Source organism: Topomyia yanbarensis, chromosome 1, assembly GCF_030247195.1.
Source record: "Topomyia yanbarensis strain Yona2022 chromosome 1, ASM3024719v1, whole genome shotgun sequence".
NCBI lineage: Eukaryota > Metazoa > Arthropoda > Insecta > Diptera > Culicidae > Topomyia > Topomyia yanbarensis.
The window spans coordinates 141797311-141822923 of record NC_080670.1 but is presented as its reverse complement, the minus strand read 5'-3'; the positions used below and the strand labels follow the sequence as shown (position 1 = coordinate 141822923).

Below are 25613 nucleotides of genomic sequence, written 5' to 3'. Positions count from 1 at the left end.
TTTATAACTGATTCGCTCTAGAATACCTATACGTCTTTCAATTTCATTACTTTCGTTTCGTGGGGTGGGCGTAGCGTATTGGTAAATCGATTGCCTTGTACGCAGCGCACCTGGGTTCGAGTCCCGACCCCGCACATAGGGTTAAAAAAAATTCATAAGAGATTTTTCTAACCCGAAGAGGCGAATGACCTTAAGGTTAAAACCTCTATAATCGAAATAAAAAAAAATACTTTCGTTTCTCTTAGTCTTAAATTTGCCGAAAATAGCCAACAAAATCGATACAGTAGAACATTGCGCCAATTAAAACATAGTAACATTGATAAAATTCAGTATCGTTGTTTGCGCATCCCCTTAGAGTACATACATACAATCGGCTTCTTATTCAATTGTTCGCGGAGAAACCAATACATAATTTTCGTTTTATTTGCTTTATAATACCAACGTTTATACACGACAAATAATACCCATATTATGAAATTTTCAATTACATAGGTATTACGATATCTATTTCGACAAATGTCTCGAGACGCTAAAGGTTATATACTTTTCATGATATTGTATTGTTTTTGAAATTTGTGTTTCGCCGGATAAAGAATAAAGAAACAAGGAATAATAGAATCGGTCACATGCCGTTTGATACAATTAGACATAAGCAACACTCCCGACTGTCGGCAATCCGGAGCTGAAATTGCTTTTTTTACAAACCGAGCATTTCAAAATTAATTTAACAAACGATAAATATATCGTAAATTCTCGGCAGCCGGCTGCCTAGATCAAAGAACACATGATAATACTTCTGAGAGTTGCATAGATCGTATCACTTATCAAGGTGAATCCAGATTTATGTAACTATTTACCCCATCCTACTAACAAAAACTCCTTCCCGTGACAAACGTGGAGATGCAGAGGTATACACGGTCTCTATAACAACGTTTGTTACACTAACATTCCTTTCCTTCCCCGATGAATGTAAGGACGTCGCCGGCGCCGTTATTGCCATTTCAAAGTATAGAACTCTCGAAACGTGCACATTGAGAATGGATAGCTACTCCCAGGCCCCATTCGTTGATTCTTTCGCTTGTTCTAGTCAATCGCGGAGTAGCAAGTACGAATTGTACGGTCATCATGCTCATGCTCAAATCTTTCAAACCTTGGTATGGGTTCTTTCTCATTGCTCCACCCGGGCAATGAGAAGGCGGACTCCTTAGCTAAGGTAGGTGCCTCAGAAGGTGACATTTATAGAATACCAATTTGCTTTAACTGCTGTTCAGTATTACTCATCAGAATGGGGAACTAGAAGGAACTAGAACACTCTATAGTCCCGAAGGTATCGACGAAACCTTGGTTCAAGAGAATGGAGGTGGGTCGTGACTTCATTCATGTGATGTCCCGACTCATAGCAAACCATTACACTATCGAGGACATTTTCTGGGCGTGCACCGAGTATACAGACTCAATCAGAGCACTACTAAGTCATGGGCTCTCACTGATTCACTCTCACCTTTGCTGGTATAAATAGAGCCCAAACAACCAGAATATCTAACCAATTTAGAACACGGGTACGATGAGGACCACCCGACGTCCCGCTGCGTGCTATCTTATCAGTCCTGGCGTACAGGTCGTACCGTCACGTCGATGATCTGCCATAAACTGCAAGCTTAATTCGTGTCTTTCCTGTCATCGTTTTCACCCTCTTTTCTCTTCCTTTCTTTTAGTACAATAGTAACGATCTCCCATTCGTGCTCGTGAAATAATTCACGAAATCATAACATATTATTCCTGCATTCCTGAACGGGTCCATGATGCCTAGTATGTGATTTACGATTTCTTTTCGGTGCTTGTGATATTTCAGAAGATATCCCTAATCATTCCAAATTTCATATAACATGGTCATGAAATTTTCACAAAATTAGAATCATTTATCATCTATCTCTTCCCTGTATATTAGTATTACTACGATGATGAAATTTAATCCTCAGGACAATTTCTCACTCAATTTTCATAGAGATCCGAGAAATAGATTGAAAGTTACAACGCTTCGAAGCGCGCTTCGTCTACCATGAGCAGCGGTAACATGCAATTTTGAACTCGATTATCTCGAAATGTCGTTTTTTTCCAAAAACAACTTTTCCGTGATCACGATTGCCGTAAAATCACTCAACCGATTTTCTTAAAAAAAATTTCATTTGGTAGTAATTAATTTTTCTCGTACCTTAATCCATTTTTTGGAGCTTCAAACATCAATTTTTTAGAGAAAACGTTTCCGAATGCAGAAAAAATTATTATTAATTCAACTAATCGTTAAAGTACGAGGATTACTCCTATACTAATGAATTTTTATGAGTTTTAGGATTTCAGTTGATCTGTTGGTCTTCAATCGTGATCATCACAAGCCTCTTAACTAAAAAAGAGTTTCGGGAAAAAGGCCACTACTCCGCCAATTATCAATATATATATATATATATATATATATATATATATATATATATATATATATATATATATATATATATATATATATATATATATATATATATATATATATATATATATATATATATATATATATATATATATATATATATATATATATATATATATATATATATATATATATATATATATATATATATATATATATATATATATATATATATATATATATATATATATATATATATATATATATATATATATAAATTTATGCTTGTTTTTTCAATGTACTACCAAAATACTTTAACTTCGATGTAATAAAATCATTGCTTTATGCCTTTACGTAAATTCAAACTTTCTAGAAATTTTTTTCGCAAAAAGGTATGTACCCTTTAAATAGGCCATTGTTAGCAAAAGTGGATTTGATTCTGTTTCCCCTCATCCCTATAAGAAACACATAACAGAAATATTTCAAAACTATATCTCGAATTGTTACTTGTTATAAACGTTTGATATTTTGACTACTAACGAGACCTAATTTATAGCTCAATATGTTACACAAATTGTGTTCTGTTATAATCTTATTTTATTCTGATCGGAATTGCCCCCATCAATCCGAAATTTCATTCTCATTCCCCTAAAAATTAAAACTAAGGTGTATTTATAGTATTATGTTTAGATCGAAAAAATCGATTTTTTTTGCTTACATCAAAAGATAAATCAAAGCAAAGATATATCACAACAATCTTTCATACAGCAAGATTCTCACAAACAATAACACCAGAAAACCGGTTTTAATCGATTCTGTCGCAAGTTAAAATCAAAAATTCATACTAAAATACATTATTTCTAGAAAACCACAGAAAAAAGTAACGGAAAATCAAATAGAAGGTACTCTTATGTTAATCGGAAATCTTTGTTGTTTCATTGATTTCGACCAAAATTAAGACATGCACTTTTCCAGCTAATTGGGTATTACAGTATCGAAATAGTCCTTAATTTTGTCATTTTGTGAATTTCTTCAAAGAACATTTTTAGTTTAGCTTTTCAAATGTGTGTACAAATATACATACATTTTCAAATAGCTAAAACTTTTCTTCTTTTTTCAAAAATCACGAATTTAATTTCACCCCCTTAAGTGTACCGATTAATTTAGGACACTTTTTTAACTTTAACTACCCAAACAAACGAATGAATGGAAGAAGGTACGCCATGTTTTCGAAGAAACCATAAAATTAATCTTATAACAAACTACCAAAAATTTGGTGTACTTCTGAAAAAAATATATGCTCAAAAATAAAAAATTTCCACTTACTTAGAGTCATTTCCTTTGCCCTTTGTTTTCCGAGGTATGATCCAAATCGATGTAATGGTTATAAGTTTGAAAATTTGCTGTTAGATGATTCTGGCAAATGAAAGTTTTCACACTGATAAGTGATCAAGGTCTAGACAACTTGAAATTTTTCGGTGGTTATTTCTAGTGGTGGTACACCCAAAACAATTTTCCAATGCAAAAAAGGCATTACATCCTTTCGTGCATATTCCGAATTAGAATCATGCTTTCTTCGCATTGTAGACCAAGCATAGCTACGGCATTATACCAACACAGCTTGATTCATGATGAAATAAATTGATTGTAAAATCATGTAAAAGTATTAGTTGGTTTTGCTTGCTGAGTCTGCTAAAAAGGTGGTGTATTCTATACATGAATACCTCTGTGGTGTTTGTAAGAACTTCTGTCTTCATGCTTTTTTGTCTGCGAACAGCTCAATTCCAACCACACTAAACGCGTGAACAGTTTACGTTCACGAGAGTGCGTGATATACGCGTTGTTATTTTCCCATAGCGAATGGTTTTTGCAGTAAAATCATCGCTCTCTCATTCTTTGCTTCAGAGAAGAGTGGAGACAATGATTTGTGCTCAGATTGATTTGCGATGATCGTTGCCCAGGGCGATGATGTGCGCTGGATTCGCATGTTCGGGAAAATACAAACTGAAATGAGTAACTGCCACTGCTGCTCAAAAGTGCAAAACCATGTCATCACTGCCCTTATAGTTTATGATACTTTAAACTTAGATACTTTTACTGTGAAATACTGATATGATATCACCTGAAAGTACTGTTGATATGAGGAATGCCAGAAATGATTGGCGGACGGCTTCTACCCGACAAATGTTGAATTAACTTGTTAACCCAATGTTCCCATATAGGTAACTTTCTCCTGCGTATAGTGTGCTTAAATAATCATTAATCATTATTAACATTTATGAACCTATCTAGTGGCTAGAACTCGCATATCGCTGTTAAATTTAGGGTTTAGAGAACGCCGAAAGCTCAACATATTATCAAAACATAATCATTACCCACACCCCACCAATTTGATGAAGCTATAAACTGTTCTCTCCAATATGCAGCATGTGATCAGTACAAAGGCGAAATGGAAACTGGTCCTTGAGCGTGTATTAGTATTTTCAGAGCGCACATGTATCTGAGTGGAGATGTCCTTTACATGTGTATTAGTGCGGAGTAATTTTAATACTAATACTCCGATATCGTTAAATTCACTAATACATTCCCAACTGTGGGTTTGTGTAAGTTTCTGGGGTGTAATCGCCTTAATGCATTTTTGTCCCGGACCAATATCGCTTTATATGCATTATACCAGTTACAATGCAATATTCTCATTAGAATCATGCTTATTCGTATGTAACTAATGCGGTTCGCATTTTGGTTGTAGATAGAAAAATGAAGTACAAAATATGTCCTAATACTACCCTTTTTCGTTTTATAGAAATAAAATTCGGCTGGTATATTAAAACGGATCATGACGGAAATGACATATTATAACTTTTAAAACAAACAAAATTTCGACTAATATGTAGTCACATTTTCTTTTTTACCTTTTAATTAATTAAATATAATTAACTAGAGATTAGTGAGTAAAGAAAGATTTTGAAAATTTGGAACCATAGTACTCAAGTGAGAACAAGTATGTGAAATATACAAACCCAATTGTCTTTGCTATTGCAGTCGTAGCGGGTTTGCTATTGTGTGTAAGGTGATGGCTTGCCTTCAGCGACTACCAACCGCTGCCGATGGATTCCTAAAAATTTGGAATAAAGTAAACTGGGGAAACTCGGCTAAAATGTATATAACATTACACTTCATTAACCCTAGAACGTTGCACTGGGATACAAATGTACCCCACGCCTTCTTTGGATCCGTGTGAAGACAAGAATTTACCGACCTGGGACCTTAACCATAATTCAATTTAAAGTTTCTAGTAAGAGTATGAAATGAGGGTATTGCCAGTTTGCCTATAGTCTTTGCGGAAGCGGGTGTCAAAGTTGGCGTGGGGTACATTTGTACCCCATGTATGGTTTCCGTTAGCGTTTCGTCAGGTTTCGTGCTGTCAGTGGAAATGTGACTCATTACAATACCAGTTTAAATACTGGTTGTTTTACTACGTAAGTAACAATTAGTATTATATAATCGTTTTTAATCATTTATTCAATTAATTTAATTTATTTTGAAGTAGAAAAAAATTGTTCTCATTTTTGCTGATTTTTATTGTTTTATTGCTAATTTTTTTAAAGTTTTTCAAAACAATGGCTCGCAAGTACAATTTGTGCACAGTAACTGCTGTAACAGAAACGTTGCATGTCACCATGGTCGGAAACGCCAAAACGTTAACTTAATTCACTAGATGCCCAGCCATCGAATATATTCACAGGGTGTCTTTGGAAGAATTGTTTGTATGAATATTCTCCATAATCTGATAACAATTGAAATTAGGCATAGCTTACTATGTTCGAACTAAAAAATAAACTTTTTCTACTGACGACGTAGAAAGTTGGTGCCTTCGACAAAGTTTTAGAAATGTTCACAGTGAAGAATTTTGTTAAAAAACTTGAACTTGTAGGACTAAAGGTTATCGAGTTACAAGGCGTTTTCTATAGCAACATTCTTAAATCTAGTTTTTTAATATAACTTTTTTCATTATGGCTTTTCGTGCAAACTATGTTCAAGACAAGTGTGTAGGTATCAAAACTACATAATATTGTCGAAGACTGTATGTAAAAATACTCATTAGTTTCAAAGTTATTGAAGATTTTTACATTTTTTACACCAACTTCAACTACGTATAAGAAAGAAAACCAAAATGCACGAGTTTAAATTATGCACAATAAAGCTAAGAAGGTTTGTTGCGTGGCACTCTAGAACCCTATGAATAGGGTAAGCTTATCGTGTTTTTTTACTTTTCCACACAAAAATCAGCAAAAAAAAATTTTACTCAATTTTTTAAATTCTTGGTTTGATATTCAATTACAAGTATTATTTTAACTTATACCCGAATATTTCAGATTTTTTAAACGTGGAAGCAAAAATGTTAAGACTTTAATATCATTGGTGATCCCAAACTAATATATACTCAAATAGACATGTCATAATGAATTTAATGCTAACAAAAAGATTAATTACTAAATTTTACGGAAAAAATAGAAATTTTTTTTGCTTATTTTTGTGCGGAAAAAAGGCAAAAAACACGATAAAGTAAGCTTACCCTATTCATAGGGTTCTAAACAGTTCAAAAAGTGCCTGCTCGTGCATTTTGGTTTGCACCTTTCTTTCTTTTATGTAGTTGAAGTTGGTATAAAAAATGTAGAAATCTTAAATAACTTTTAAACGAATGAGTATTTTTACATACAGTCTTCGACAATATTATATAGTTTTGATACCTACACATTTGTGTTGAACATCATTTGCACAAAAAGTCACAATGAAAAAAGTTATGTTAAAAAAACTAGATTTAAGGGGGTTGCCATAGAAAATGCCTTATAACTCGATGACCTTTAGTCCTACAAGCTCAATTTCTTAGACGAAATTCTTCACTGTGAGCATTTATAAAACTTTGTCGAAGACACCAACTTTCGTTGTCAATATAAAAAGTTATTTTTTTAGTTCGATCATAGTAAGCCATGCCTAATCTCAATTGTTATTAGATTGTGGGGATTATTCATACAAACAATTCTTCCAAAGACATCATGTGAATATATTCGATGGTTTGGCCTCTAGCGAATTATGTTCATGTTTTTGGCGTTTCGGACCACTGTGCAATGTATTACTAGTCAGCAATATTTTTTTCATTTCGATATCCACCCCATTTTGTGGTATTTTCCAAAACCCAATTTTTAAAATTTCACTCTTCCAAATAATTGCACTTTTTCAAAAATATCAAAATTTCCTTTCTAGACCATTCTTTCAACTCTTAGAATCATTTAATTTTTTTCAGATCAGTTGAAAATTCGCAAAGTTCTAGTAATTTTTGTGAACCGCGATTTTTTCACTTTTTTTTGTTCAAACCAATTTTTGTATGATTGATTCAATAAATTCCATACTTTAACTTACACAGCTGTTTTCTTAATAAAAAACGAAGAAAATGATGTAATATACATTTCTTTAGTTTTCATTTTTTCCCTGCGAAAATTTCGATCAAGCGAGTGGGGTACGATTGTACCCCACTGGTGAAAAATGTAAGTGCAACGTTCTAGGGTTAAAAGTGTTAGTGTACGTCAAAGCCAGTATTTTCGGAGGACTCGAATTATTTACACTAAATCGTTCATTTGCAAAGTGTGTTGGTTAGACAGTAGAAGCCAGTCATTGTGCTTTTGTTTCATCTTTTATTAGCTCAAGGTGTGGTATTTTATTGCTTAAACACTTATGAAATTTAACATACAATTAATTCAAATCTAATAAATTGAAAGTGGTCAAATTAAATAGTTCGTTTGACGTTGGACCATAGCGTCCAACTAACGCTTTTAGCTAGCGGTCCAGTCAGCTGTTAGATACTGGCGAGAAGACTCCGAAACACGGAAAATCAAACTTAATTAGTTTGTGTGCGTTTTGATAAAAATAAACCAAACCATGTAACCAACGTTGGCACTCGGTAATAGTATTTTAAATACGAATGTTTGAAAAGTTTTCTACGTAGTTAATGGGCAGGCTCCAGGCTGAAACGAATGTTGCATCCAGCTTGTAAGCCGTAGATTTTGTTCTTCCCAACTGCTTCACTCGATGGAGATTTATGGTGAACTACAATGCGTCTTCATCGTTTTCGTGTGGTTTATATATTCCAGTGCAATCAATTTATATTTAAAAAAACCTGTTTTAATCCACCTACCGGTGTAATTGTGCCTTTCTCATTTAACAAAACTAATTTACATTTAATAGCTGGTTACGTTCAAAATAACATTGTCTATTACATTCTTATTACACTTGGCAAGCATATATAAGAGCACGATTGACACACTTGAAACAATCAAAAAAATAATATTCAATTGGCTAATCAGCGTAAGTTTAATGAAGTCTTAATGCGAACATATTTTGAAAGGCGAGGTGGCGTCGGGAACCACCTAACTTATTTTGGTATACGGGGTGGATGAAGGGAATGCAGGTGCGAGGTTGGTCTGAAAGGGTGATTAGAGAGCGGGGTTTAAATCAATTGCGTAGATGGCAATAATGAAACACTTATTTCCAACGTCTATCATTTTGACAATTTACTAAAGTTTTTTAAAGAATTTTGTACTAGCCTAAATGTGTGCTATCTGTGGTATAACTTATTTTCATGGGATTACTGTATATGTAGAAATTTATTGATTCGCCAAACTGGAGAAATTTATTATAAAACCATTCACTTCACAGAGACCAAAAAGATGGTATATTGTAACGAAGGACAACTTTTCCAGCATTCTGACGAATTTAAAAGAAAAGTAATGCAAAATAAACTTTTCGAGTTTTGAACAGTTTTTGATAAATAGGTCAATCACAGCAAAAATTCAGTAATTTAATAACAGTTTAGATTTTTCTGCAAATGCAGAATAATTTTTCAGCCAAATAAGATCATCTACCTTCACTAAACAAACTGTTCATGTATAAAATATAATCAAACTAGAAGTTACTAAATACAGTCTTTATCCAAGTATGAGTTAAATCCAAAGTTGTGGGAAAAGATGTTCAGACTCGCCTTCATCTGAGCACCAACGCGAGCCGCTCTTAATCAGATATTACCATTTGTTTCTATTATTTTATCTTGGAACAGCATGCCTGAAATGAAACTATCTGTATGTCCAAAGTTACAACACAAGCAGCATCGAGGACATTTTCGATATATTCATTGAATGCACATATTATTATATTAATATAGTTTTAGTTTACCTTAACTAGTAGAGGATGATATAATCATCGGATGACAAAATACAATATGAACTAATTTGTTTCCTGCTTCCACATATTTAAAGAGATAACACTCGATTTTTTTATTCCACTATTCACCACATTATTCACCTAAACCACTTTATTGTGAATTATCTGCTGATTTCGAGCATTCTTCTTGAACTAGGGCAAGCTTATACATGCATTCTTATCCAAACTGCGAGCACCGCTAATCCCCTACATATGTATGCGTACCATATTTCTTCGAAATGGGATTTTTCTACTCAAACCACGACTTTCGTTTACATTATGCTCCCGTCACCGTGATGGAAAACAATTTCATACAGTAGAACCAATTACACTCCCCCATGAAAAATTTTCTTTTGTAATTTCTTCATTGGCTGCTTCCACTTCTTTAGTTAATATTTTCTGGTACTACAATTTTGCAAGTTTCTCACCTAGCTCTGTGTTAGGCTGTCAGTAAAAGCAACAAATAATCTCACGAAATCATGCAATCAGCAATAAACATCATGTGCAGTTATTACGATCCGGTAGCGCTTCTCTTCCGCCTTTAAACAGTTGTTAATACCAACGTAATGAGGCCGACTCACGCGATCCTTTTGAGCACATCAACTTTGTCTTCTAGCTACACTTAGAAACAGATAAAATGCGTCCACATCAGTTTCTGCCTACTTTGGAGTTCCACCATTAGACACAGTCAGAAAGTTGTACATATCTACATCCCGCCCGCACGTTAGCCACCGTACTGACAGCAACCGTTGGTGTTCCTATCCCCAGGACAATGGCAAGGAAATCCTTCTCGCGCTTTCCCGAAAAAAAACGACCAGCTACGGCAAGTATCGCGGACGAACTGATTTACATGTGACCGATTTGTGCAGACATTCGGGCGCGCTTCAGACCCATAACACGCTAGTCGAGACACCAACACAACCCGTAGTGCGCACTTTCGAATATCCTAAACGAACACACCGAAATACAGCAGCTGTAGGCACGCGATGGGTGGATGCTGAAGCACTCCGCTATTTAGCTGTATTCTCCTTGTTTTTTATTGTATCACCCTTAGTCAAAAGAAATATTGTTTTTGACGATTCTTCTGTACCATTGTATGAGTGAAAAAGCACTAGCGACACATTCACTTGGCTTTTGACAAAAACGTTTCTTGCATCACTCGAGTACTCCTTAAGGAAAACTGTTTTGTTATATCACCACCCAAAAATCGAGCAATAACTTAATCGCTGCAACTACAAAACGCTATACTGTCCAAGAAACAGACTACCTAGCGTAATTTATAGAATCCAGCCAAGCTATTCAAGCTAACACCGTGGATTCTCCCATGCGGCCGCGGCAGACGAAAACTGTGCGACCGACGGTGTTGCAAACACGATACTCACTCGCAAACGGTTTCTGGCGGAACCAAGGATGCACCGCACTTTTGGGATGGTTCAGCATACCGCTCTCTATGTCTATATCTCTCAAATTCTCAGCGAGGCTCGATTCGAAAATGAACTTTCGAAAAGGATACGAAACTCCCGAAGACAAGGTCCACGTGTATAGCTGCGCATGCTCCGAAGCCCATCCCACGGTATGCATTTGTTTAGGTAGCAGCAAATTCGTTCGTCTGCACCAACAACATCGGTCACTGATAAGAACCACGCCGTGCAGGCTCTTATCATAATGAACGGAGTGAATTTTGCTATCTGGAACGATTCGATACCTAAAACATTCAAATGTAGGTCCTTTCAGGTCGCACGCTCTTGCAATGTAACTTACACACCTATGTACATCAAAGAGACAAGAGAGGAAAATGCATAAAACGTCCTTTATGTCTAACGGATTTAATATGTATAGATGACGAAACTGATAACACTATGAATGAATTTATCTTACGTTATATACTTTTTTCATTTATAGCCGCATGAATTGCACATTATTTCCCAATTGCCAAGGTGTGCTATTCCCTTAACTTGATATTTGCTGGTGATTAAATTAAGGGGTCATAGCAGTTTCATTTTATGTTTTTTTTTCTTTTTTGCATATTCTGATATAAACATTTTAAAAATTTATAAGCATATCATTAGGAAGAAATTCGAAAGTTTCAAACATTGGTACCAAGCTCTGCGTAGGCAAATATGACTGAACACACAAACAGAATCGCGGAACACGATGTGAATGACCTAGTTAAAATTTAAAAAAATCTAGTTTTTACCTTTTCTAAACATAGGATATATCATAAGTATTCACTGAAAATTTCAGACACATCGAACTATCAGTTATATATATATATATATATATATATATATATATATATATATATATATATATATATATATATATATATATATATATATATATATATATATATATATATATATATATATATATATATATATATATATATATATATATATATATATATATATATATATATATATATATATATATATATATATATATATATATATATATATATATATATATATATATATATATATATATATATATATATATATATATATATATAATGTAAAAAAATGTAAGGCAAGCTAGTGTAACCAAAAGCCTTTATATTCAAAAATCTGCAACCAAACTAAAAAATCTGCAAATATCTGCAACCAAACGGAAAAATCTGCAAATATCTGCGTCATCGAAAAAATCTGCAGCTTAAATTAAAAGTCTGCGAATTTGCAGACTTGTCTGCAAATCTGGCATCTCTGTCTTCTACAATAAATATTAACCATCGTCCTACGCTGATCCACTTTGTTCGATGTTTTGTTGAATGAAGGGCTGTTTTTTGTAGGTTTTTGACGTCCTACACGCAACGCAAAATGCATTACGAATTTCTATTTTGATGGAAAGAAATGCATTTAATTTCGCTGATTTTTAAAAATGCATCACAAGTGATCTGCCCCTAGCGTTGATCACTGATTAGGCAAAGATGACGAAATATAAGTTCTGCCAAACTCCTACTAAAGATTTACTAGTAAATACTATGACGAAAAGAAAATACAATATGACCCTGAAGCATGAGCAACGAGCTGTACGGATTATACACGCATGCTTACGTCGAGAGGCTTTTGGGCATGAAGCACGGAGGATAGAGACCCGCTAGAGAGATTAGTAGACAACCTGCAAGACGTCGTCGACTTTTTCATATCTCATGATTTTTTATGGATATTTCCACCAGTTAATAATACTTTTGTATTGATTTTATTTATTTTTTGTTTTTTGTTCAGTTGTAAAACATTTCACTGAAACATTTTCGAGTTTTGGATCCTCAAGAAAAAAATTATTGGCCTTATAACAACTGAAGCAAGGCAACTTTATAGAAAGTAGCCTGTTAAAATTGAAACAGTTGGTTTATTGAGATCCAGTTTGAGATTTTAACAAAATTTTCTCAACATAATTCCAAATATATATATATATATATATATATATATATATATATATATATATATATATATATATATATATATATATATATATATATATATATATATATATATATATATATATATATATATATATATATATATATATATATATATATATATATATATATATATATATATATATATATATATATATATATATATATATATATATATATATATATATATATATATATATATATATATATATATATATATATATATATATATATATATATATATATATATATATATATATATATATATATATATATATATATATATATATATATATATATATATATATATATATATATATATATATATATATATATATATATATATATATATATATATATATATATTACTATCAGTTATGGATTGTATAAAAAATTTGAGCTGTACCGTTTATATTTGCAAGCAAATTGTAATCAAATCTTTTCACACGCTTTTTTCCGAAACCTTGTCTTCAAAGTCGGTATTATAAATATCTCAAGAAGCGTTCAACCAATTCCCTTGAGCGATTTTGATATTTTCTTCTATTTGAAACTTAAGGTGGTTTTTGAGCCATCGTTTTTGCAAAATGCAAATATTTTTTGGTGAAATAAAAGACGGTTTATAGTGTTATTGATCATCTTTAGTAAACCCGCCCACCTTCAGGAATCAGAATATATTGGTACCATTGGCACGTTCCCCAAGTTATTCGGAGAGGTATGCCTAGCCATATCGTCTCATCACTTTCCTGATAGCAAGAGAAAGGAAGATAGAAGAAAGAAAGGTATGAAAATAGAGAATGACAAAACAGTACACCCAAAACTCGGCCGTAATACTTTTTTTTTAATTTTAAAAGTCTGGGAAGAACAAAAAATGTTAGGCAAGCTAGTGTAACCAAAAGCCTTTATATTCAAAAATCTGCAACCAAACTAAAAAATCTGCAAATATCTGCAACCAAACGGAAAAATCTGCAAATATCTGCGTCATCGAAAAAATCTGCAGCTTAAATTAAAAGTCTGCGAATTTGCAGACTTGTCTGCAAATCTGGCATCTCTGTCTTCTACAATAAATATTAACCATCGTCCTACGCTGATCCACTTTGTTCGATGTTTTGTTGAATGAAGGGCTGTTTTTTGTAGGTTTTTGACGTCCTACACGCAACGCAAAATGCATTACGAATTTCTATTTTGATGGAAAGAAATGCATTTAATTTCGCTGATTTTTAAAAATGCATCACAAGTGATCTGCCCCTAGCGTTGATCACTGATTAGGCAAAGATGACGAAATATAAGTTCTGCCAAACTCCTACTAAAGATTTACTAGTAAATACTATGACGAAAAGAAAATACAATATGACCCTGAAGCATGAGCAACGAGCTGTACGGATTATACACGCATGCTTACGTCGAGAGGCTTTTGGGCATGAAGCGCGGAGGATAGAGACCCGCTAGAGTGATTAGTAGACAACCTGCAAGACGTCGTCGACTTTTTCATATCTCATGATTTTTTATGGATTTTTCCACCAGTTAATAATACTTTTGTATTGATTTTATTTATTTTTTGTTTTTTGTTCAGTTGTAAAACATTTCACTGAAACATTTTCGAGTTTTGGATCCTCAAGAAAAAAATTATTGGCCTTATAACAACTGAAGCAAGGCAACTTTATAGAAAGTAGCCTGTTAAAATTGAAACAGTTGGTTTATTGAGATCCAGTTTGAGATTTTAACAAAATTTTCTCAACATAATTCCAAAAAATTACACAAAAAGTCAGATACATGCTCTGCGAATGTAGAACCGATATGCTACTTCTTATCAGGTACAGTGCTCTTTGTGGTCAGTTCCGGTAGCTTTTGACTACAATTTGCATATAATGTCTTCAAGAGAAAGACATTTGACCTCGTGCAAAAGTTTAGAAAAAGTAATGTTTTCATAAATTGTCACGCGATAGAAAAAAAAAAGAATTAATTCTGCACACTAGAAATGAAAAACCGAGTATGATGACCACAATGGCTAAACCTCAATATGTGCAGTATAACCCGATTCCAAGTAATGTTAGTCTACTGAGGAGAAGGTGCCATCGTGTCGTCGAAGGGGTACCGGAAACTGCGTCAGGACTTCATAAAGGCTTTCAAAGCTAATCCAGGACTTTTGGGCATGGTTTTGGGAAATTTTCTTCAAGCATGGGACTATCAAACAATCGAACTGGACCGTAAAGCAAAACATTACGGCCAAAATTGCGGGTCTCAAAGACGTATGATCAGCATCTGAACAAATTCTATAAATGCAACAAAAGGCTGATGAAATGAATGTCAAATTTGACTCTAAACAGCTTCCGAAACAGAAGCTTTATGATTCCAAAGTTCACTGAGATGTTCCCAAGAAGTAAAAAAAATGTTGTTGCGAACAATTTTGCCGGACAAAGTTTGTAATCTGGCAGTAAATTTGCAGTTATGGCCGCAAGACTCCGATTTCTATCACAACCAACAGTATGAACCGAATTATACATGAACGATGGTCTGAAAAGCGTCCAGTGGCTAATTCGGTCTCACAAGGGCCATACCAAGTTTTTGCAAGATTTTGTGCCAGGATAATGACATCAACGTCCATGAGAATGGGTTGAACTCCCTAAACTGCCCCGGATTCCACACAATCGAAGTATATCTATACACTCTATAAATACATACACACAGAAAAATCAGGCCTTTTTGAAACAACAAAACGTTTAGTTAAATTTTAAACTTGACGAATAACTGCTTCAAACTGTTCTCGAAAGTACAAATTTTGTTTAATACTTCTGTTTGCATTTTAAATAGAAACATTGTTGAAACAAAATAAAATTTGTTAGATCTAACTGTTCCCTTAGTTAAAACCCAACAGAATCTTTGTTTGATTTCAACTAAATTTGTTGTTTTACATGCTTTAAAAAAAAAATTTCAATTAGCTCATAGAAAACTTTAATTATCTGTAAAAAAATCCAAAATAAAAACATCAATTTTATAAACTTCAAATAAATTATATTGCAAAAAACGTGAGTATTATTTTGCGCTGGAGACCATGATCCTTTTCTTTCAAGGAAGTTGAAAATGTTTAATGATATTTTTTTACATTTAGGAAATAAATAAACAACGTAAATTTCAATAACAAAATAAAATAACTGTTTTACAATCGAAGCTCTACAAGAAATCTAACTCATAATGACGGCTTAACACAATTGAAAGTTTTTAAGCTATTAGACCCCTCCCATTTGGAAAAGCCTGCGCACGCCTATGCACAGTGGTTTAAAACGCGAAAAACGTGATCGTTTTGAATAACTTCGAAATGGTTCGTTGAAGCGATATACAACCTTCGGAAGAATTTGTGACAATGAAACGCCCCTTCTTTCTAAATAAAAAAATTGTTGATTAATCCTCCTATAAGTGAGATGCAAAATTTATTTCTCGTATAATTAAAGATAGCGAGTTGAAGTATTCGGCAAAGTTGTAGTAAATTCATTTATAAGAAACTTTACCGAAGGTGAAAATGTCCTATCTTTAATGGTTTTTAAGGTATCGAGCATTATTTGAGAAAAGACCGGAAAAATCATTTTTTTCATCATAACTTTTTTTCAAGATTTTTTAGAAGGCCAAAATGTTCTACAGAACTGTCACAATTAATGAAATACATCATTTTTGTGAACAAAGTAATAAATTATGTTGAACCGTTTTTGAGATATTCACGTTTTTTTGTTCGAAATACGGCCTACTTTGCTCTCAAATAACTCATGAACGGGCAAAAACGGGCAGACCACTCAGTATGGGTTTGAAAGTAGAAGAAAAATGCTATAAGCATCTGAACAAATCCTTTGTATCCGGTTCTATCCAGGGCTCTGGTAGCTAGAGTCGAAAAAGACGTTTTTCTAGTCTAAAATCATGGTATGAAACATATTCGGTGAAGCTGAAGAGATAAAGTGGTAGTGTCTTCGGAAAAGTTTTAGAGAATACTCTTACAAGAAACATTGCCGAAGACATCGGCTTTCTATATTTACTGGGTTTTGGATAAAGTGAATTGTTCGGTGGTAGTACGGGTAATACGCTGGTTTATAAGCCAGTAGTCGTATGGTCAAGCCCTAATGAGAAAGGATTTTTAGTATAAGTAGGCGGCACATAAACCCTGACATTGGCTTCAAAGTCTGTCGACAGAGAAGGTCAAGTTCCACAATGAAATGTAGTACCAAGACTTGGACCATCAATATAGGATTGATTGTTCGTGTTTGCGAAGAACGAATTGACGGTTGAATTTGTATTGGTATATAAATGAAAAAGGAATATTCTTATAGTAATTCGTTTACTATTCACCATCGGTATTACACTCATCCGCATCAGAATCTTCGTCAGAGTCGCTTAAATCCAACATGAACAATGCATCTGGGTCGAATTGTCGTTTTGATTTGTTTGCGGTATTCAATTCCACCTAGATGAAGTGGCATTTTTAGTAATGTTGAATATAGCAGCAGTATCATGGTATGGTTAAGTTATTATCATATATTTTATACTTATAAGCAAAATGAAAAACACATTTGAGTATATTTATATGCATGTCACTGACAGTTGACGGGATAATATATTGAAAAATTCACATATTATTTACATTTATGCATACCTGTAACCTATGACATGACTTTTGCAAAGTTCAGTAATGTACGCTGCCGTAACACAACACGAATCGCAACTGTTTCACGTCACACTTGATTAAAACTGCAAATTCAAATTAAGTAAACAAAACTGTTTTTCTGCACAAAAAATCTGACACAACACTAGACAGCGATAATGCGACACAAGTAATCAAAGCATGCGAGATTACCAAATGAAACCATTTTTGAAGAGTTTCCATAAATGGTGCACCTTATCTAAACAACCAGTAAAGATAGAAAGCCGATGTCTTCGGCAATGTTTCTTGTAAGAGTATTCTCTAAAACTTTTCCGAAGACACTACCACTTTATCTCTTCAGCTTCACCGAATATGTTTCATACCATGATTTTAGACTAGAAAAACATCTTTTTCGACTCTAGCTACCAGAGCCCTGGATACAACCGGATACAAAGGATTTGTTCAGATGCTTATAGCATTTTTCTTCTACTTTCAAACCCATACTGAGTGGTCTGCCCGTTTTTGCCCGTTCATGAGTTATTTGAGAGCAAAGTAGGCCGTATTTCGAACAAAAAACGTGAATATCTCAAAAACGGTTCAACATAATTTATTACTTTGTTCACAAAAATGATGTATTTCATTAATTGTGACAGTTCTGTAGAACATTTTGGTCTTCTAAAAAATCTTGAAAAAAAGTTATGATGAAAAAAATGATTTTTCCGGTCTTTTCTCAAATAATGCTCGATACCTTAAAAACCATTAAAGATAGGACATTTTCACCTTCGGTAAAGTTTCTTATAAATGAATTTACTACAACTTTGCCGAATACTTCAACTCGCTATCTTTAATTATACGAGAAATAAATTTTGCATCTCACTTATAGGAGGATTAATCAACAATTTTTTTATTTAGAAAGAAGGGGCGTTCCATTGTCACAAATTCTTCCGAAGGTTGTATATCGCTTCAACGAACCATTTCGAAGTTATTCAAAACGATCACGTTTTTCGCGTTTTAAACCACTGTGCTATGGTCCCATGTATATAGGGAATCCCATAGAACATGGGACAAATATGCTTATAACGGCAGTACATCGAAATTATAAAAGTTTGCCACATAGAAATTTGTTTCATAGCAGATTTCACATCAAATGTATGTGTGTGATTAATACAATTTATATTTTTAGCACATTTTTGTGCATATGCGTGTCATAAAATCATAGAATACATAAAATTTAAGTTTGGATTTTTTTGGCTGTAAGGATTCTCAATCAAAAGTTTCAATGAAATCCGTCATTTATTACAGTGACTCGAATTGTCTATTTATGTTCATTTCAATTCATTCAAATAGAATATTTTCAATTTAAGCCAACTGTACTTTACCAGACAGAATCTGATCAGGAAGGAGGGTTATTCTAGATTAGGAGAACTGTGTCCAAGACGGACACGTTAAAGTTTATTAGCAAATTCGACTGATGCATTCTTCGCAAATTGCACGCAAACCGTAATTTGAGATCATATTCCATCAATATAGTAACTTATACTTAAAATTTTTGTGAAAAAGAGGCATAAAATCGACAGTTCAAAACTGGGATGGGAAAGATGGACCCCTGGTATGGATAATATGGACAACCCGGAGACATTGATGTAAAACCCGGAAGCCCGGAGATCACTCCCGAAAACCGGAGTCTCCGGGTCAAACCCGCATGGGTAGCAAACCTAGTCACAGTACTGTGTCCGTCGTACCCAACATGATACCAAATTTAAAAAAATGTTCAAATGTCTCATTGAAATTTCTGTTTTTTCTCAACAGTCAAGTGCTAAATAGCCAGTACATCATGTCAACCTAAAATATTTTCCGAGATCAACAGCTTTCGGGTTTAAAACGTTATTTTCTGGTGCCAAAAAATTATATCCATTAGCGCGCTCTTGAGAAAAATTTTGTTTTTCTTAAATATCTGATAATTCGTGTATTAGATAATAATGTATGCGGAAAAAAATTTGGACAAAATTCAAAGAGCATTTTTTGTAGAAAACCCTTTATTAAATGTTCTCTCTATATGAAAACATTTGTCAGCTTATTAACTTAATGTAGAAAAAATTTGAGCCCATTTGAGAAGCTTTACGGCAGTTTGCAGGAACTTTTTGCAATAGAGTCGAAAAAAATGATGTTGGCACATTCTTAATTTTGATTATTTGGTTAGTTTTGGGTCGAAAATTATTGACATGTACTCTCTGCTTCAAATTATCCCAAAAATCCTCATTTGGACGCAGTTGTGGTACATTTGGAGGGTTATAAGCCTTTTGTACAAAAGGTATGCCATAATCCTCCAATGCGCCAAAACTTTTTTTTGGCATAATAGCTAGGTGCCAGATTGGGCGTTCGCTACCATTTTGTTCACATGGTATCTCCTAGCGGGTCGAAATTAACACTGGATGTTTAAAATAAGTATGCCTAGAGTATGACGTTTAGTATGGTGCCTTGCATTTTTGTTTTGATTTTTGGGTTGCATTTTTGTTTTGATGCTGGAAGCGTTGTCATTTCATTCCGTATACGTTAGTAGCATCTTTCGAAATCATTTGAAATCTTCCAAAATTATATAATATCAGTACCATTCCACTGAATTTGCATTTTGTGAGAAACAGAATTTGTCCATCGTACTTACAGTGTCCGTCTTGGACGCAGTTCCCCTACAATAGCCTTCTCCTAGAATGAGAAAAGATATTAAGGGGTTACACCACTGTAGAGCACGATAAAGTAGGCATATATTTAGAGAATTTTTCAAGGCGCAATAAAAAGGTGAATCGATATTTCGTTAAATGAAATTTATAACATAAGTATTAAATCAACCAATATATTTTTTGAGCAATTTCATCACAAGATGACGACTGTGCAGCATTTTTCCCCATGCGAATTTATTGGAGGAGTTCACGGCCGAAAATCTCCCGTAATTTTTGACGTAGAGCCAAAACCAAAGTTCTTCCTGATTCCTTATATCAATAGCAAGCGACGTACGTAGGGTTTTTTCCGATATTTTGATTTTACGCGAAATTTTGAGTGAAAAAACGCCGAAAATGTCACTAAAATCGACACAAAATTGTTAATTAAAAAAGTTTAGCAATAAAAAATAAAATCCTACGTACGTCGCTGGAGAAATTTATTTTGTATATACTGTGAAAATTTCAAAGCGATCAAAAATCATTTGTTCGAGTTACATTTCCGGCCAGCTCAAAAAAAGTGGTTTCGAGAAAAACAAGGTTAAATTTTTCAGTACATACGGTATATGTATACATAAGAGGCGTTGCGGCAGAATTGAAAATTTGACCATTTATGTAATGTTTTCGTTTTCCATGTTTTGTGATAACGTTTTGAACATCCCAAAGCACATTTTGGACTAATAAATAAAAAACATTTTTTTCTTAAATTCTACTGTGGTGTAACACCTTAAAAATAAAAAATAAATACATTATAGAAAAAAATCTATTTACTATATTATGCAACATCTTAAAAGCTCAACAGTTTTCTATACCTTCATGCTCATAAAATACCATTGACGCCCAAAAACCGGTGGAATCTGAAAATATATATGTTTACGCTGGAAATGGAACTTTGTAAATACTTAAACTCTTCTGAATACACTGTTCAACTAAATTGAACAATTTTTGTAAGTTCTTGTAAATTGGCTTCTTAACCAGTAGAGCCCTTGGCATCTAAAAACTGATAAAATTTTAATAACTTTCTCGAATTAATTTACATATTTTACATTTATCAATTTCTCACTTTTAGCAATATTTTAATGTTTTTGGTATAACCTAGTGGCAAAAACGTGAACTAGTTTTATTACCGATTATTACCACAACCGATTATTTTGCATGTGATTGCAAATGTAAGAAATTGTTTACAAACAATAAATGGCAAAGAATGTTATCTCGAGCGAAAATAAGGATTTCGTAATTTAATTAACTAGCAAAAAACTATTTTGAAAAAAAGATGGGTGGGTAATGTCAGCGACATAACCGGAGAGATGTAGAATACATAAGGAACACGTTCTTCAAATATGTTGATACTCATTGGAATTTTCGGACAAAAGGTGATTTGGGCGAGGAATATTTCAAATTATTCTTTACAAAAATGATGGTGGTCCTGAAAAGGACCGTTTTTGTTGGCGTTGTTGGCCTTGGTGAGGGAGATGGCTAACGATGAAATAAATTGTTAGCATGAGGAAGTCGCATAGTACTGGCCAATGGCAGAACAGATAATAATTGATTCCTGAAAATCATTTTTTCTTTATTCATGTAAATTATACATAATCTAATAGAAGATTCCTGGTCATATTCCTGAATCATTAGTGCGAACATTGTGTAATTTGGTTAAGTACAATAGAGTTACAAACTTTCCAAACTCGACCTTCTGTTCCTTCCGAAATATTGAAATGGGGTGTCTATATTAAACCGTTAGTCGTGGTCACAATAAAAAAAAGATGGGTGGGTAATGTCTGTGACATAACCGGAGCGTCGTGATTTCAATTCGAGACGTTAATTTAAATCTAATAATATTCAACAGAATCACGTTTGAATGGGAAATTTTTAAATAATTCTCTATGGTAATAATGGTGGTTCTGAAAAGAAACTTTGGTATCGGCGTTGGTGTTGATGGTGATGCGCTGGATCGTTGGATATATTTGGCATGATAGTTACGTGCCTGGCGAACTGTTTTGTAGCCTCGAACAAAACGACAACGAGCTGCACAAAAAAAATCATTTAATGCAGTTAGTTCACGGAGGCTGCCAAAAGGCTCGAATAGAAGCATGCGACTTCAACGTTTCCCTTAAACACATGCAATTGAAGCAACACTGATCACTAGAGGGATGGTGAGGGAACACGCACATTCGTTTTGGTAATACTGATAATAACAGTAGAAAGGAATGGAAAAGCAGTGCACGAAACGAGCGAGAGGATAATTAAAATTTTTGTTCCGTGTGCAAGCTACTTCTTTCCACACAACGTATTATGTTACTTGTTGAAAATTTGTTACACATCTTAAAATGAAAGTTTCAGTTTAACTCTCACTAGAACACAATTGGTCGGTGTTAAGTCAGACCGTCGCAAAACATAAAAAAATGAGATAATTATAGCAATGGATAAAGAATTTCGTCAGCTACATTCGACTTTTGCCAGATTTGAAATATGTAACAATAAACAAGAATTACTGCAAAAATTAATTTCCAATCATAATGTAAAGGATGCTGCGATTCAAACTTTAAACTCGTTTTTCTCGAAATCAATATTTTGTCACTTAGTCCGGTCTGACTTAACACCGACCAATTGATTGGTCCTGAAAAGAACCGTTGCTTTTATTGTAATTTAAGCCCACTCCCAGCGGATACTGTGAGTCAGTTTGATTTCTTTTGTGAGAAAGTTACGTACTTTGCGCACTATTTTGTATCCTCAAACAAACCGACCAAGTAGGCATCACTGGCTTCATTACGGCTGAGTTTTGTAAGCGTAGCTCGACTTTGAAGTAATACACAACCTTACGAACCAGACGCTGGAATGTTAGCCAGCGGATTAGTTGCTCCGTTACCCTTTAGTTGGGGCGAAATACTGGCATGGCGACAGTTCCTGATCGGTAGTTGGTTGCTATGGGCCACCAGTAGCTGGGGCACTTTTGCGGACCGTCATCATTGCCAACTGCTTTCTTCCGGTGTACTGGCTGCTTGCTAGTGCTTGAACGAATACGAATGATGAGAAAAACCGACCGACCAATATTCATATATGAAAACACGAGAAAGCACTACTATCGCTCTCTCGCTCGTTTTCGTGCCATTCCTGTGCCTTTCCTTTCCGTTCGGCTACCAATACTAGCATAACCAAAACAAATATTCTGTCTTTCCATCGTCTTCAATCTAGTGGCCAGTGCTAGTAAACTTGCATGTTTAGTTTTTCAATAACAACATTCCAACAATATTTTCAAAGAATGTTGCAGATTTGAAAAGAAGGAAGGAAAAGATTTTCACAAATTTAAATTCTTTTGTCTTATTTGTTAGCGCTGATACTGGCCATGGGATGGTGGGGGAACACCCACATTCGTTTTAATTATGATGGTATTAGCAGCAGAAAGGAATGGAAAAGCAGTGCACGAAAACGAGCGAGAGAGGATAATTTAAATTCTCTTTCTTTCCACACATCGTATTTCTTATATAGCTTTCTGAAAATTATTTGTTATACACCATAAAATGTAAATTTCAGTTTAACTCTTATTAGAACACAATTAATTGGTCCTGTAAAGAACCGTTTATTGTTTTATTGCGGGAGCATAATTCAGACGCACTCCCCGCGGACACGGTGAGCCAGTTTAATGTATTTGGCCTGAAAGTTATGCGCTTGGCGCACTATTTTGCATCCTCGAATAAACCGACCAAGTAGGCATCGTTGGCTTCTCGGGGCATCATTACGACTGAGCTTTGTAAGCGTAGCTCGACTTTGCAGTCCTGAACAATCTCACGACCCAGACGCTGGAACGATAGCCTACAGATTAGTTGCTCTGTTGCCCTTTAGTTGGGGCGAAATTATTGTAGGGCGACAGTTCCTGATCGGTTTGCGATGAGTCACCAGTAGCTGGGGCACTTTTTCCGACCGTCGTCATCGCCAACTGCTTTCCTTCGGTGGACTGGCTGCTTGCTAGTGCTTGAACGAATACGAATGATGAGAAAAACCGACCGACAGATATTTATATAATCGCACTAATATGCACTATTATCGCTTTTTCGCTCGTTCTCGTGCCGTGCATGAGCCTTTCCTATCCGTCCGGCTTCTAATGGCCTAACCAAAGGAATATGCCGTCTTTCCCTCACCAACTGCTCTCGCCAAGCAACCCAATGCGAATAATCATAGGAACAAACATGTAGTGGACCTATATATATATAAACTTTTCATTATTTTATTGTTCGGTTGGTCCACCATAGTGACGGCTCTGTGCGGGATGGGCTGAAAATTTTCACTTTTCCGAGTCGTTTTCGAAAGATTTTTCAAAACACATTTTTTTGTTATTAGTGCATTATATACATACTTCAAATTTTAATACAGCATAGAGGAACATATTTTCAACAAATTGGCCTAAAAATCAAATCATTCTGTTAAGTATGATAAAAGTTATTAACGTTCAAAATCTGACGCGGCGCCGCGGCCGATATTTTGAAGCGGGACCCCAATATTGAAAGCTTAAATGTATTCTACATTAAAAACCTCTCCTGAATCACCCTGTAGCATACTAATGGCTATTGCTTTGCATGCTTGTATATGCATATTTGGTGCAATGAATGTGAAACGTGTCATATGTAGAAGAAAGTGAGGTAAACGCACCACCGGAGCAAAATGGACTTCTTACTTATATCGAAAGTTGCTGAAAACTTCTAGAAAACGGTAACACCAGCCGGAAGTCTGCCATAGTAAACATACCAAAATTTCAACTTTTCCACAGTTTTCCGAATACCTCTCTTCATTTTAGGTAGATGTTACTGTTTGCATTTTTAAAACAAGTACTGGTACCTGTTGACTTTGGCCAACGGAGTAACAGCAGGGTATTTCCGCAATTGTAATCTCCAATAAAACACTCGGGTTTCGTAACGGGAGATTATAATTTTCCTATTGAGAAAGTAAATGAATCTTAGTTTAGTTTAACTGTACATTTTAGCGTAGCATAGGTTTAGATTAGTTAACTTTAGTAATCGTATATATATAATGAAAATATATCTAGATGTAAGTTTAGATAAGTTAAGCTAAGTTTTGAATGCATATTCATATTTAGTTTGTATGCATTGGAATTATTGATATAAGTATATTTAATATTTACTCACGTTTAGTGCCTACTGTATTTCGTTTATCTGGTTACGATACGGAAAT

At 34.2% G+C, this 25613-nt stretch overlaps 1 protein-coding gene across 3 annotated transcripts in view; it reads right to left on the bottom strand.

Annotated features, from left to right (window-relative positions):
• The window catches only part of LOC131696358 (acetylcholine receptor subunit alpha-like), a 701515-nt gene extending 690471 nt beyond the window's left edge, over positions 1–11044 (bottom strand). For all 3 annotated transcript variants that reach the window (XM_058984909.1, XM_058984905.1, XM_058984917.1), the window contains exon 1: positions 9650–11044. The gene's annotated coding sequence lies outside the window, so the exon portion shown is untranslated. The remainder of the gene's footprint in view (positions 1–9649) is intronic.
• Positions 11045–25613: the final 14569 nt, after the last annotated feature.